This window comes from Eupeodes corollae, chromosome 2, assembly GCF_945859685.1.
Source record: "Eupeodes corollae chromosome 2, idEupCoro1.1, whole genome shotgun sequence".
Taxonomy (NCBI): domain Eukaryota; kingdom Metazoa; phylum Arthropoda; class Insecta; order Diptera; family Syrphidae; genus Eupeodes; species Eupeodes corollae.
The window spans coordinates 76,429,522-76,443,121 of NC_079148.1; the positions used below are offsets into that span (position 1 = coordinate 76,429,522).

The 13,600-nt window shown below is 34.9% G+C and overlaps 1 protein-coding gene across 2 annotated transcripts in view; it reads left to right on the forward strand.

Annotated features, from left to right (window-relative positions):
• Nucleotides 1-2,854: 2,854 nt before the first annotated feature.
• LOC129948536 (uncharacterized) overlaps nucleotides 2,855-13,600 on the forward strand; it is a 29,624-nt gene continuing 18,878 nt past the window's right edge. For both annotated transcript variants that reach the window (XM_056059575.1, XM_056059577.1), the window contains exon 1: nucleotides 2,855-3,446. The gene's annotated coding sequence lies outside the window, so the exon portion shown is untranslated. The remainder of the gene's footprint in view (nucleotides 3,447-13,600) is intronic.

Below are 13,600 nucleotides of genomic sequence, written 5' to 3' on the forward strand. Positions count from 1 at the left end.
TTTTAGACACGTTTTAGACAATGCAAGCTTAAGAAGGATTACAGTGTCCTTCAAACTTATATAATCGGGACAAATGGTTAGTGCCCAAAGTATTTCCTATATCGCAACCACAATTAATTATCTTTTCTTGATTGGATTTGTCCATGATTCGAGAATAGTTCTTGGCAGATTGAATAGATCAGGATAGATTTACACTAAAGAACCGAATGCCTGAAAGATTGAAAATCGAAATTGAACATATTCCTCCTAATATAAGTATATATTATGAAGACCTTTGAATTAAGTATCTTTTTAATATTTCTATTATCATCCTTTTGTGTAAATTTGAATTTGCAGAACAGTATAAATCCACCATGGTGTTCTTTCGCCTCTTCTATGGCTTCTGGTCATGGATACAATTTTCGTTAAATTAGAGAGATGTGGAGTGAAGGCGGTAGCCTACGCGGATGATTTGGTGCTATTGGTGTCAGGAAAGTACACCTCTGTGATTAGTGAAATCACGGAGGCAGCTTTGAAGAAAGTTAGCAACTGGGCAATAGTTGTGGATTAGGAGTTAACCAAAGTAAAACTAAACTGTTGCTCTTTACCACCAAAACTAAAGTACCGCCCTTCACGCTACCTCGACTTAACGGTCAAATCCTATCATTGTCTTCCAGTGCAAAATATTTGGGAGTTATACTTGACCCTAAACTAAATTGGAAATTAAATATTGAAGTACGGGTTAAGAAGGCCTGCAGCAAAACTTTCGGCAAAAAGTGGGGACTTCAGTCGAAGATGATTTTATGGACGTACACAGCCATAGTACGCCCTATCTTAACATATGGTTCGATTGTGTGGTGGCCTGCTCTTAGCAAAGCCTATAACATTAATAAGCTAAAGAAGGTTCAGAGAGGTTGCGTGGGCACCACAGGGGCCATGCGTACTTGCCCAACGGACGCCTTAAACGTTATTTTGGATCTTCTACCAATCGACCTTTTTATTAAATACATAGTTTCCTGTAGCGCTATTAGGCTGAAGGAATCAAATAGCTGGTTGTCAAAACCTTATGGTCACAGCAACACTACGAAATTAATTCCCTCAAATATTATCTCGGTAGACACTGACTACTGCACTCCTACTTTGAACCTTTGTAAGGGTTTTAAGGTTATTTTCCCATCGAGAGAAGTTTGGGAGGATGACATCGTGTCGATAGGTTTCGACACAACCATCTTTACTGACGGCTCAAAGATGGAGTGCGGAGTTGGTTCTGGGATCTTTTCTGAGTCCCTAAATGTAGCCAAATCCTTTAGGCTTCCTGACTTTGCTAGCGTTTTTCAGGCTGAACTGCTGGCAATAAGGGAGGCATGTAAGATACTTAAACAAAACCCAAACCAAAACCGAAATGTTGCTATCTTTGCAGACAGTCAGGCAGCTGTCAAAGCCATTAACTCGGCCATATCCTCATCTAAATTGGTCCAGCAATGTCGCGATGAGCTTGCGAACCTGAATATTAACCTCGGTTTCACCCTGATCTGGGTTCCGAGCCATAGTAGTATCGTGGGAAATAAACGGGCTGACGAGCTAGCCAGGCAAGGATCGGCCCTTCATAGCTCACTTGCGGAAATGGTTAACATTCCTCTTGTTGCTATGAAGGGTAAAATCTTTTCTATTTACCAAACTCAATCAAACCGAAGGTGGAGCAATTTACCCAACTGCATTATATCTAGGAAGACATTGCCCACCTATAACAAAACCCGTACAAACGATCTTCTATGCAGGCCAAGGTAAGACATAGCCAGGATCGTGCGGTTTGTACCGGACATCGGCCTATAGGAGTTCAGAGAAGTTGGGTATCTCTTACAACACCTTTTGCCGTAGCTGTAGTGACCAAAGAGAAAGAGAAACCATAATCCATTTCCTCTGCAAATGTCCTGCTTTGGCAAACGCCAGAATGGAATGCTTTGGAAAAGCATTCTTTCAAGAACTCGATGAGCTATCTGAGACAAAGATTAGAGACCTAATCTTTTTTCTCAATGCGACAAAATGGCTCTAACAGAATCGCTATGAAGCTTCTCTATCAATCTATCCCTTTCAATCAAAGGTCAAACGAGTTTTTGGAATCAAAACGGCGCACTACAGCGCTAATTGGATCTCAGGCTAGGTTGCCTTGAGATCGCCATTTCTACCTACCATAAGTCCACCATCATCTATCTATATGGAACCTACAATATTACCACCCGGTGACTCTACGGGGCTTCATCTAGTGGCAACCACGAAATTAACTCGTGCTGACTTTTTAGAATAAAGCTTTTTTTTAAAGGCGAACAAATTTCGTTCGTCTTCGTTTAGGCCACACATCTTTAACTCACCAACATCTTCTAAAAAAAAAAGAAAACCCACCGATCTGCTCTACTTGCACAGTAACAATGGACATACCACACCTACTAGCCCACATAAACCGACTTTTATCTAACAAAAATTTACGAACTACTTAAAAATATAAATGTACAAAACCTAGAAACTATACAAAAATTAATTTTAAAGCTTAACTTTAAACTATAAATCTTTATCAGCTAGCCGAACGACTAAGATTACTTAACAATTTAAGATTACTGTGTTCGTCTGTATAAATAAATAAATAAATAAATAAGGCGAACATTATAAGAGAAATGCCCCATGTTTATATTTTAAGTCTTATATACGTGCATTGAGCATGCAGATACGATTTATCATGACCAAATGTATCTTAAAATAAATATACTGCACTACATTACCGTCAGCAATAACATCCCTGTCTATTCAAAAGTCCCAAAAATTCTATACACAACCTTCATCACCATTGTGAATACACACATTTGTCGACGGTACTAAAAAAAAGAGCTCGTACCGACATTTTGGGTAAACTCGGAAAATTCTCTCGTCAGAGGACAAACATTTAATTTCTCATACAAATCCCAATTAAAAACTAGTGAAATCCAAAATAAATATATTAAAAAATGCATGAATAAACAATTGAATGTGTTGCAAGGCTTCCCAATCGCCCCTCGAGGCCGAAAGTGTGTGAAAAATCTCGCATCATGGATACCTAAGCTGATGTGTTTTAGTTTTAGGGTGGATATCTCTCGAAAAGTTTTTTTTGGAAATCTTTTGCTGCTGCTTTCTTTGTGTTTCCTCAAAATAATATACACATAGTTTTCCAACAATAAATATTTTTCTAATAAGATGTCCCTGCTTTCAATATTGTATTTTCCCAAAGTGGTGTGCCATGTGAAAATTATTCCAAAAACCAAATAAAATGTGATTTTTCTCAAATCGCGTACAAAGGTTTTTTCTTTTTGTATGTGCAATTTTGTTCCTAGCTCAAAAAACGAAAAAAAAAAATAGAATCCTGCAAAGAAAACCAGTGGAGTTGCGCTTAGGAGGAGGTTTTCAATACTCTTTCACCTGTATAATATTTAAATGGACAGGTAAGTTTTCTGTTTTGTTTAACATAAAATTATTGGCGATATTTTTGCTTGTACTTTTGTTTATTTCAATCTGTTTACATTCATGGATTTAATTAAAAAAGTCTGCGATTGAGATGCAAAAGGAAAAAAAAGTGAAGTGTAAAAAAGTCAGTCAAATGAAAGTGACGAGTCTGTCCTGGCCATGGTCCACCTTACCGCAAAAGTGGGAGTGTGTTTTTAATGGTTTAAATGTTAATTTTTTTTTAGTTTTGTTTATCCAAAAGCAATAGTTGTTTATCCAAAAGCAACTTAAATTGTAAATAAATACGGTGTGACTTCCAAAATGGAAATGTTTGGAGTTTTGTAATGGTTCTTAAGGGATATCGACAAAATGCAACCCCTGCGCGATAGAAATTTGGATTACACTTCTCATATATAATGCTGGTTATGGTTAAGTGGTGTTCGCGGGAGTAGGATCTACCGAACCGCCATTTGCGGTGGGTCTTGGGTAATTTATTTTTATTTCTGTTTACGGTTGGTGTTATTGAATAATTTTGTTATTATTGTTTTTGAATAAATTAAACTTTTTTTTATTATTATCATCATTTAAAAAGGACTTTAAATTTTAGAAACATGTGCCGGCAATTTGTAAAAGCATAAGATAGAATTGTCTGCAAGAAATGAAGTATGATAGAAGCTTTAAGTATTAAGATTTTAGTTATTCCACATTCAAAACGTGATAACGTAATCAGCGATAGTGGATACTAACTTACTTATGGGAGTGGAGATGTTATAGGTGCCAGTTTGTTTTCTTAAGCTCTTGCAAAAAATTTGCGGATGATTTGACAAGTCAGGTTTGTAAGTTCATATATAAATGCACTTAAATATGAAGCACGCTAAGAAGAACCCTATAAAATCTAGCTTTAATCAGGAAGATTAATTTTAATAAAATTAGAATGTCCCTCTACCTCAAAACAGCGTGGTGCTTGTTATGACAAAGTTTAGCAAAGATAATTGCAGACGCTTTCAAAAAGTTACTAAAAACAGTTCTTAAGCTGTTTATTATAAAATAAAATAAAAACTCAATTCAATAGTTTCTGACCAAACTAGAAGCAGCTTTAAATTATCTGGATGCTTTATTCAAAAAATTGATTCAGATAATAAAATGAAACAATCAGAATGAAAAACCGATACTATGCGGACAGTTTTTTTGAAGAGGGGACTGACTCATTTGGACTTAAACCAAAACCTCGTGTTTTAGATGGGGTCGATTCATAAATTCCCCGTTTAACCAATTAAAACCCTATGCTATAAAGATAGTTCTAATCGGAATTAACTCATTCGTCTAAGGTATGTAGATTGTAGATAGTTTACATATTCGGATCATCGGACAGACTGTAATCATATGTTAGACGTTAACCTAAACTTCCAAGTTTCTTTAATTTGTAACTTTATTTTTTCTTGTTAAAGCACTGAGGTCCAATTGCACTTCAAGACCGTTTTTACATCAAAAAGTTTCAAAAAAGTAGGTTTTAAGTCGAGCTACCTTCCAAACAATGTTTTTTTTTTATTTGCTCATTTCTTTTGTCTTGGTTCAAAAGTTTCCATTTATTTTAAAAGTCATGAATATGGAAAGAATACAGCGGTCATTGCAACATTTTTCTTTTTAAAGTCGATTTTTATTGGACTCCTGGTATACTCGGGACGTTTTCAATCAAAATTCTTATTGTTTCAAATCTATCTAGAACCTGGGTTATCTAAAATTGAAAATTTCTGAAAGAAAAAAAGAAGTTTGATATTGAAAATGAAGTCAAAAAGGCGGGCGGTAACAGACATTTCTAAGTTGTTAGAATGCTCCAGGAAGCCGGTTTATAATGTCCTTCGTCATTTCAAAAAGTTTGGAGTGATTGTAAACGTTGAACAAAACCCCCGGGCCAGAAAGACAACTACAAATGAAGATAGAATTATTTATAGGTTATCGACCAAGGATTTGTTTAAGACCTCCAGTGCCATTCGAAGCGACCTTTCAACGAACTAAGGGGTAAATGTTTCCTCAAGGACCATAAGACGCCGATTAAATGAAAACGATTAACGTGGGTGCGTTGCTCAGAGAAAACCGCTTGTATCAAAACAAATCTGAAATCTAGGTTACAGTTTGCCAAAGCTCACCCAGACAAACTAATTAGTTTTTGTAAAAACGTGTTCTGGAGCGATGAATCCAAATTCTGCCGGTTGGGATCGGATGGAAAAAAATATGTATGGCGTCCAAAAAACAGGGAATAGATCCAAGGCACACCAATAAGACGGTGAAACACGGTGGAGGCAACGTTATGGCCTAGGATGCCTTTTCATGGCACGGCGTTGGCCACATCATAAAAATTGACACGAAAATGGACCAGAAAGGGTACAGAGATATCCTGTTGGATCATATGATACCCTACGCAGAAGACAATTTGCCGTTATTATGGCGCTTCATACACGACAACGTCCCTAAACACACTTCAAAGTTAGTGAAGTGTGCCTTAGAGGTGAATAAAATCGACGTTTTGAAGTGGCCAGCACAATCACCCGATCTTAACCCGATCGAGAATTTGTGGAATGATGTTGAACATCACCTTGAGCAAAAAAAACCAACCAATTTAACAATTGTGGCAAGAGTTTCAAAATGCTTGGTATGCAATTCCAAATCACGATGTGAGGCTTTGGTTGAAAGTTTGCCAAGAGAATTGCTTCTGTACTGCAAAATAAAGGGTTCCCTATCAAATACTAAGAAAACTTAGAATTGATAACGGTAATTAAAATTTTATAAAGGAATTGTTGAATGTGCTAAATTCGTGTCCAGGCGAAAAATTGATATTTCTACATTCCATATTTTTTTCTTCTTAAAGATGTTAAACATATTTGATGAAGTACTATGAAAACATAGTGCTATGTATGTATGTATATGTAATGTAAATAAAATATAATTAATTTCATAATAAAAAAACAAATTGAAAATTAAACGGTTTTTATTTTCTTTAACAAATGTGCTAAATTCTTGTCCACCACTGTATGTACAAAAAATGTTTCAGAATTTAAAATTAAATTTGGCTTGCGTAAATTTACCGAAAAATGAGTAGGTACATCTAATAGTGTTTCTTTACCATAAATTTAGCCTTTGATCACAAAAAAGTGAGGCTTTGGAAAGTGAGTCTGGCGGTGGCAACTCTGACAGACAATTTAAAACTAAAATAGTCAAACGCCTTTATATCGATCTATTCATTGTATTCAAAAACTTTTACGAATGTCGAAAAAAAAACATCACAAATCCGTTTGTAATTCAAAATTATTTAAAAATTTTCAGTACGCACGTACGTATTTGGTAACAGTTTTGTTCGGTATTCATAAAAGTTTGCGATTACTATAGGCCTGTATTTATTACTATAAGTGTGCATTTATATTTTGGAAAAAAAGATAAGGGTTGGGTTCGAAATCATATGGATCATAATACTGTATTTAAAATACTATATCTCAAAAACCTGTGTTTCAAAATACTGCATGTACATACAGTATGAATAAAATACTGTGCGCACTTTTTTACATCATCAAAACGATTTTTATTTGTCAGCCTATTAACAGTCTGTTGAAATTCAGTATTTTAAAAACAGATTACTTTTATAAATAATACATAATATTTTTTCATTAGTATAATGCTGTAATATACTTCCCTTGTACAATAACATATGATAATTCATAAGTCATTGCATTTTTGTTGTTGTTGTAAGTCCATTTGGTTATACAATTCAAAGATTGTTACTCATATTATCGAAGGTGGCTTTAACAACGTGGACACATCTGCAATCACATCTGCACTAACATCTCTAAATGTAGAGAGTTCGCTTCGGGAGTTAATTCATTTAATTCTTACTAGCAGAATAATTAACTCAAAACTGGGCAACTCTTCTAGTGGACGATTCGTTAGTATAGGGACACCGTAAGGTGGTATTTTTCCTCTGGAACCTAGTGGTGAATGAAATCCTAACTAGTCTTGATTCGGAGGGTTTCAGAGTGATAGCCTATGCGGACGACGTTGCTATAGCAGTTTCAGGAAAGCATCTTAACATCCTAAAAGAACTCTTACAAAATGCCTTGGACAGACTAATACTTTGGGCTGATCGGTGTGGACTGGGTGTTAACCCACACAAAACTGATCCGGTCTTATTTTCGAGGAGATACAAAATTCCATTTTTCAACCCTCCCTATATTAATATATATATATACCTGGGTCTTGTCTTAGACAAAAAACTAAATTGGAAACGCAACGTACAGGAAAGAGTCAAAAAAGCTACTGTTGCTCTCTTTTCTTGCAAAAAATCTATTGGTAATAAATGGGGCTTACAACCCAGAATCACGCATTGGCTTTACACATCGGTAATCGGACCGATTTTAACGTACGGTGTGGTAGTATGGTGGACTGCTGAAAGGTATAAACAGGGATAAGCTAAATAAAGTCCAACGTTCAGCCTGCCTATGTATAAGCGGATCGCTCCGCACGACCCCGTCTGCGGCACTGGAGACCTTGCTCTGCCTTACACCTCTTGACATATTTTGCAAAAAATATTCGCTATTCGCCTCAAAGCTTCATCGCACTGTATTAACAACAACATTGGCCACTCCGTAATTCTAAGGTACTTAGAATCAATTCCAAAGCACACAGACTATACCATCCCCCAACTACAATTCGACAGAAACTTCCAGATTTCTATACCTACCAGATCTTTTTGGGATGAGTTAATCCATTTTTACGCAGATGGGTCAAAAACATCATTACTCTGAACGACTGAAATTAAGTCTCTCCAGGCGGAACTTTTGACGATAAAAGAAGTCTTGTCTTGGCTCAAAGAAAACGTGATATCAACATTTGATATCCGTATTTTCTCTCATAGCCAGACCGCTATCAAATCTCTGGACTCTGTCTCTACAAACTCTATAACAGTCCATAACTGTCAATCATCTCTAATGGAGACGGCACAACAGTTTAATATTCACCTTTGCTGGGTGCCGGGAAATAGAGACATTCCAGGTAACTGTAAGGCAGATGATATCGCCAGGAACGGTACAGTACAGCCCATCCTACCACGTTTGGCACGTACTGGCATACCAGTCGCTACTTGAAAACTGTTGCTAATGCAGGACGCTGTGTGGAGGGCAGGCCCCAGGTGAAACAACATAACCACGTGTCAAGTCACAAAAAACATCTGGCCAACACTGGATTTAAAACGTTCAAACGTTGCTCTCTCTAAGCAGATCGCATATAAGCTCGATAATAGGTTACATAACCGGACACTGTCTAATAGGAAAGCACGCCACGAGACCAGGCGTATTCTCAAATGACTTTTGCAGAAGCTGTTTGGACGAGGAAGAGGAAGAAACGGTTCTTCATCTTCTCTGCGCATGCCCTGCTCTAGCTCGAAAAAGAAAGAATTACCTAGGAGAATTCTTCTTTAACGATCTAAATCATATCGGTATAATCAGCCTCTCACGTTTCGTAAAGGACTCAAGCTGGTTCCATTGACCTTAGGAGCCTCAAGATTGATGTGGTATCATAATGGGCCATTAAACTGGCCTAAGTGTGTCCGTTTCCATCTTGGACAGCCACTATAACCTAACCTACTCATATTATTGCCTATTGTTATTTACTTATTTATGATATGACTTATTAATGTATTCAGTTTTCAGAGGTTCAATAAATGACAGAAATGTACATGCGGATATCGAGTTCTGCCTTTTTTGTTCTCTGTAGATAGATAGATAGATAGATAGATAACTTCTTTATTAACAAAAATTTTTGATTAACAATATTTCTTTTCTTAAGAATAATGACATGGCTTATTCTGCCGTCTGCCTGTTATGACATTTCATTTAGTGTTATAAAGAATAAAAATGAAATAAAATAAATAAAAGTAACAAGTTTTTTTTTTTTTTTATAGTATACAAATTCAAAAAAGCATAAAGTAACTAAAATTAGATTTACATAATTCAATTAAGAAATTTAACAATTTTAATATGATTTGAAACACAAAAAGATACCAATTTTGAAATGATTTGAAACACAAATATATTTATACGTTTTCAATTTTTAAGTGATTTGAAACACAAAAGATATCAACAAAAATTTTGGTGCTTGAACTGCAACAACTGCTGTTTTAAGTTACATAACTATTGCGATATGCTAAGGCGTGTTTGCAGTACTTATAGAGGGTAGACCATCCTATCGCTCCATTGAGTATTTCATAGAGTCGGTTTAGGGTGAGATGACTTGATTCGAAATACAATCGTCGGATTTCCTGCAGCATTGGACAGATTGCAATAAAATGGATTGTATCTTCATTCTCTCGTCTGTTGCAAAGCTCGCAAATTTGTGACAAGTCAGCTCGGTGGGGCATAAAGTTTAAGTTTAACAATTCGACACGAGCTCTGAATATGTAGCTTATAGCTTCGGCCGAAAATTCAGTAGAGAAATAATTCGCTTCCGAGGGTAACTGGTGATTTAGGTTCTTATACATATTTCTAGATGTAGTTTCATTTGCTCTAGATAGATGCTGGGTGTAAATTTTTTCATCTATTTTAGCAATGACATTAGCAAAAAGCACCGGCCATTCATCAACGTTTGTTTCACTTAGGGGAAGATTAGTTCCGTGGGCTAGGGCTAACTCGTTCCAATCCTTGAATGGTGAAGCCCTCGTTTGCAACAATCTTACCATGATTGATTTATGAAGACTTCTTCCGCTTCTTCTCATAACTCTTATTAAATAGTCGGAGTTTGATTTTAGATTTTCAATGTAAAGAGGCGATAATCCTGATTCAACGTAGATGGCATAATTTGGCGTTGAATTTGGCAATCTAAATAAGCGCTTGAAGAAATATCTTTGTACTGCTTCGAACGCCTCTATATAAGTATGTCCGAAAACCGGGGTACCATAGCACATGCATGTATTCACAGTCGCGCGAAACACACGGTATTTTGACAACAGATCAATTTCTTGGTTCGCAAAGAACTTTGGCCACATTATGCTCAAAGCTAATTTAGCCTCATTACTTTTATTCTTAACATGCTTTGCGAAGTTAAGGTTGTGTGTGATTAAAACTCCCAGATACTTAAATTCCTGCACCACTTCAATAGCAATATTATTAAGTTGCCAATTCTCTTCGGGAAGCCTTCTTCTTTGACGAGTCTCAAAAATCATCACCTTAGTTTTGCTAGTATTGATAGCTAACCCCCATTTCTCGCAGAATGTATTTAACCTGTTTATTTGCAGCTGTAGAGTGAAAGGGTTTTCAGCCAGCAATACTAGGTCATCAGCATAGAGTAAGACTTTTACTTGTATGTCGGCAAAAGATATTCCTCCTGGAAGAACATCGGAAATATCATCAATAAATAAAGCGAAGAGGATTGGGCTTAGAATGCAGTCTTGTGGGACACCTGTTGTCGTTTCAAACCAATCTGATGGATGCGATCCATCCCATACCGAAGCAGTCGACGAGATAAGGAAATTGAAGTATAGCTGCAAGAATTTCCGAGAGATTCCAAGCATTGAGAGCTTGTACAACAATGCTTGTCTATTCACCTTGTCAAATGCAGCTTTGAAGTCAACGAAACAAGCGTATAATTTTTTCTTTTTATCAATACATTTCTTGGCAATACTTGTTAACGCAAATATATGGTCCAGCGTTGAGTAACCCGCTCGAAAACCGGCTTGAAACATACTCAGAAGGTTTTTGTCCTCAACCCAATTGGTTAGCCGTTCGTAGAGTATTGAAGTGAAGATCTTCCTTAATGAGCTAAGAATAGATATGCCTCTATAGTTCTCTGGCTGGTTCACATCTCCACTTTTATAAATTGCAAAAATAACTGCTTTGTTTAGATTGTTTGGAACATGAGACTCATTATATAATCGGTTGAAGTATAGAAGAAGATAATTTTTCAATTGCTCAGTACCATTTTTGTAAAATTCTACTGGAATTCCATCGAAACCAGGTGCTTTATTATTTTTCATTTTTTGTAAAGTTGATTCCAATTCACGTAACAGTATTCTACCATCCAGTTCATCGACTATAAAGTTCTCTGTAATGAAAGCTTAAGAGTGGAATTTTGCAAAAATACAGTATTTTTAGTTAATATTATGCAAATACAGCATTTTAAGAAGAATAATTTTGAAATACTGAACTATCAGATACAGTATTTTGACAAAACAGCATTTTGAGATACAGTTTATAAACCATACAGTATTATTTATTAATATACAGTATCATACAGAATTTTAACCATACAGTATTTTAAAATACAGCATTCCGACCCGCTCCCAAAAAATAATTTGGTTGGGGGCGAAATACTGTAAGGATCATAATACTGTATTTCAAAATACTGTTTGTACAAAATACTGCATGATCAAAATGCTGTATCTCAAACTTCTGTATTTTATAATGCTGTTAATAAGGCTTAACAATTAAAATCGTTTTGACGATGTAAAAAAGTGCGCACTTTTTACATTATCAAAACGATTTTTATTTTTTAGCCTTATTTGCAGCATTTTTGAAATGCAGAAAAACAGAAATAAAACAGAATACTTTTTTTTAAGAAAACATCATAATAATTTTTCATTAGCATTAGAACCTATGATAATTCATAAATCTATGAAGTAATAAAAACAAGAATAATATAAATGGTATATTCTTCTTGTTTTCTCTTTCTTATTTTATTACTTATATGTAGGTATCTCTCTCACATTTTTACATTAATTGTTACTATCATAATAAACAATTACATAAGCAATTGCACCAAACTAATTAATATGTCAAAACAACCATTATTATACGGTATTATGAGATACAGTATTTTGACAATACAGCATTTTGAGACAAAGTATTTTGAAATACAGAATATTAACCATACAGTATCATACAGAATTTTGACCATACAGTATTTTAAAATACAATATTTCGACTCGCTCCCGAAATAGTTAACAAAAAATTAATATCTTTTTATTTTTTTTTAATAACACATTTGATTATGTTTTATTATAAAACTTTTGAAATTAAGAAAGGTGAAATTATGTATCATATATAATTTCATCTCTAGTTTCAATAAAACTTAGAAAAATATAAAATGCAACCCTCATATCATTATCGTTAAATAAATTCGATTTCAGCATTGTTAGCTGATCAATGCGGCTCTTCAAATGTAAAAACATTGAACATTTTTTTGTTTAAAGGAATTTCCATGGTAGCTAAATTTTCATCCACTGCAACATAATTATTAAATGTAATATGTAGAATTATCATCATTTCATAAAACTGTATAAAGTCCTGTTGTTATCGTTTATTATTGATCCTATCGTTGACAATGGAACTGAGTGTTAATGGGGCCAACTATGAAACGTAGCGAACCCAGCTTTGTTAAAACATCTTACAATTTCAAATTTGAAAATTTATGTTGACACAACTGTGCTTTCGGGGCAAAAATTAATTCCTTGCAAAAGGAACTTTGCTGTAAAAAATTTCGTTATAAAGAAATTTGACTGTAGTTATCAAATTGTTTCACCAAGAGTAATTTCTTTATTCTAATTTATTGTTCTTTTCTAAAACTAAAAAAACATTTTCAAAGTATGGGCAACAACTTTATTAAATGAACTTAAGTCATAAAGTTACTAGTTAACAAAGTTTGCAAAAAAAATTATTTTGAAATTTTTAAATCATCGCAGTTTAAAGCCTCCGTCAAACAGTTTTAAAAATTATAAAAAAAGATAAATATTTTATAACTTATCTTCCCATAAGTGAGACAAAAAATCGCAGCTGAGCACTGAGATTTTTTGCGGAGATTTCTGAGACAAAAAATTCATGGATTCATTTCTCAACTTGCTTGCTCACCCAAAACAGCTGTTCAGTTGTCATTTGTCTGGTGTGGCGAGTAATTTAAATAATTTTTAAGAAAAGAAATAAAATTTAAACATTTTTATAAATTAATTAACATGAGTGAAGAAGCTCAGCAAATTTTTGAGGTCGACGGGGTGCAATATCTTTTGATCGATACAGTCGAAAATAAAGATGTATTTTGTTAGGTAGGTATGTACTTACCACTATCAGCATCCTCACTATCATCGCTTATTAGGAGCTCCATCAATCTTTTTATGCTCCTT